A 2,900-nucleotide genomic window follows, 5' to 3' on the forward strand; every position below is an offset into this window, starting at 1 on the left:
CAGAGAAAACGTCAAAAAATGGAAATTTATTTTCATAAGCGTTTCATATTCAAAATTTTTGACTTTTTTCAATTTTTTTAGGTTCAATTACGAATTATGGGTATAAATAATAAGAATTTTTTCGCTGCCTGTTATAGGATCAATATCACGGACGCCATTTGTCCAGCAGCTGAGCAACTCGCACGCGTACCTGCCAAATGGGATGCTTCATATGTCCGCCATTTTTAAATATTTTTGGAAAAAAAAATACGTATGGACAGTCCAAAACATATATAAATAAATGTTTAAGTTTGAAAAATATAGAAAAATTCTTTCTCCTACAAAAAAATTCTTGAAAATAGCTTATTTTTCCTCGTTCTAATTGGATTTCCCCCCTTAATATTGTATCAAACATATGAACATACTTTGACTGCGATTTGGAATAATGTTGAAATAGGGTTGCCATAACGTTTTATTCGGCAGAAATATTTTTAAGATGTTGCATTGATCTCAAATAAATATTAAAGTAACATTTGAAAAGTATATTTTTTGTAATGTTTTTAAAACGTTTAAACAACATTCAGAAAAATCATATCACAAAATAATATATAAAAAATATAAATGCAATATTATTAAAAAATGTCCAAACAATACATATGAAAACAACGTTTCTAAACGTTAATTTAATGTTCCTTGCTTATTGGGCATAGTGGATTGTGTGTATATAGAACACTCGCGTAAGCTTGATGTAAGCTTTATGTAATACATAAAAACCTATTTAACATTGATATATAGACTATAGTTTCATAAATAAACTCGGACTTCTCGACGCGATGATGACAAGGTACATGACTGCACGGATGCAACTCGTGTCGTCATGTAACACAATACTGCACGCATAGATGATTCTTTTATGATAACGCGCACAAACAAATATACAGTCATTCGTGAAATAAATGAAAATGAATAAATAACTCACGTTCACTATCTTTGAGGAAATGCGGATGGTGTCGAATGACTTTGGCGATCTTTCACGATCTTCCGATAATAACGTTGGTTTCGTCTCCAAGACTTATTGACCACACAAGATGTTTCCTGCAAGATGTCGAAACAGGACAAGCGTAGGCCCTAACTCCCTCCTTGGAAAGAAGGGGGTGAGTTTCAGCGCCTCTACCTTCGGTCTTACGAACCAAACTTAAGAGATCATGTGACATGGAGTGGGGATATTCAAATCTATTTGGACACGCGCGAGAATCTATACAGGGTGTTTCAAACTCTCCTTCGCAATTTTTGAAGGAAACGTAGAATGGATTTAATTGTATTCATTGTTATTCGACCATGATTATTGTTGCCACCAACATCACAAACCTCGAAATTTTGAAAATTGTTGTTCAAATACTTTTCCAATAAAAGCAACATGAACGGATCTTTAACGGTTTCGCAATTACCGTCAACAATTCTAACTGACTTTATGTTGCTCACTAGTAAAGTAATAAATGAGTCTTTAAATTGTTGGGGTCCCATTGAGAAATGACTTACCGATCAACGTCTTTTCGACGTCTATCGGTAAGTCATTTCTCACTGGGGTGTTGGATTATTATGTTGAATCACATAGCTTCTAATTTGATCAGAGAAATTGTTGGTAGAATCCTAATTATAGCGCGTTTTAAAACTATTAAAATCGTACTTACATGTCAATATTTTCTATAGTTTCTGGAAACCGCCCAAAGTAAAGAGTTCTCAGACAGCACAGAGATGAATAGAAGTTCAAAGAGAATTTATTTAAGAATACCTAAAGAATTAGAAAAATGAATATCTGAAGATATTCTGAAGAATTATCCGTGTCTAATTCATTCTAAAATATTCCTTGGAATTTCATTATAATGAATATTTCGCGAATCATTACTTAGGATACTCTGACAATTCGTGAGAAATTACTATTATTAGCTAATTTTATTTACATTTTATAGTTATATTAGATAGATTATTTACATTTTATGGTTACACTAACTCCATTGCTTATAGTAAGCGTTGATTTTTATATATTTATAGCTAAATTTAATTAATTTAATTAAATCTTATCTAGTAAGATAGATTTTTTTCTTTTAATTATACTATTTTACAATTATTCAAATTTTATAATTTTTTATGACTTTGTCTAATTAATAACAGTTAACAGTAATAAATTTTTACTATAAAATTTTAAAGATAATGAAATGGAATGTGCGGGATTTCGTAGAACTCACTAGTTAAAGATTAAATTAAAAATAAAAGTACCAAAAATATAATTTTAATAAAATGAAATCATATTTTATTAAATCATATTATAAAAAATTATATTATTGCGTTAATTACAACATATATAGATAAAATATGAGATGTTTATATTGATCGAAGAAGTAGTGTCTAAAGCAATAGATTTATAAACTCATAGAAGAAAGAATACCAAGAACGAGCATAAAGAGAAAATCCTTTGTTAGAAGTGCGAAGGATGTGTTACGTCCTGTGCAGACATGAGTCATGCACTCTATCTTTGCCTCTTCTGTCGGGAAACAACAAACAATTCCGAATCGTAAGACCGTTTTTTTTGTCTTTCCCCAATAAAAATTCCGACTAAAATTCCGAAATAACCTTGGGAAATACAGCACTAAAACTCCTTAATCCGCAAAGTAAACTTCGCCGGACCTTATCCTTGGGATCAAAGGAACCGCTGGATAACAAAAAATTATGTCCGTTACATTTTCTAACTTACGTTATCCGGTTCCGCCTCATCCGCTGGTTCCCTCACCACCTTAAAAACCCTCCAATAACCTTCTCTTTTGAAATGTATGATTTTCTCCACCCACAACCCCAGCCAAGAAGATTTCCTTAACACTGTCTACTTACTTACTACTGGATACAACAGTCCCCCATACCATTTT

At 31.7% G+C, this 2,900-nt stretch overlaps 1 protein-coding gene across 2 annotated transcripts in view; it reads right to left on the reverse strand.

Annotated features, from left to right (window-relative positions):
- The window catches only part of LOC116843589, a 9,043-nt gene extending 7,984 nt beyond the window's left edge, over nucleotides 1-1,059 (reverse strand). Inside the window, exon 1 of one of the 2 annotated variants that reach the window (XM_032814094.1) lies at nucleotides 959-1,059. The gene's annotated coding sequence lies outside the window, so the exon portion shown is untranslated. The remainder of the gene's footprint in view (nucleotides 1-958) is intronic. The other variant, XM_032814095.1, reaches the window with a different exon arrangement.
- Nucleotides 1,060-2,900: the final 1,841 nt, after the last annotated feature.

This window comes from Odontomachus brunneus, unplaced genomic scaffold, assembly GCF_010583005.1.
Source record: "Odontomachus brunneus isolate Ranch 3 - 2012 unplaced genomic scaffold, Obru_v1 Obru_scaffold_034, whole genome shotgun sequence".
NCBI classification, from domain to species: Eukaryota; Metazoa; Arthropoda; class Insecta; order Hymenoptera; family Formicidae; genus Odontomachus; species Odontomachus brunneus.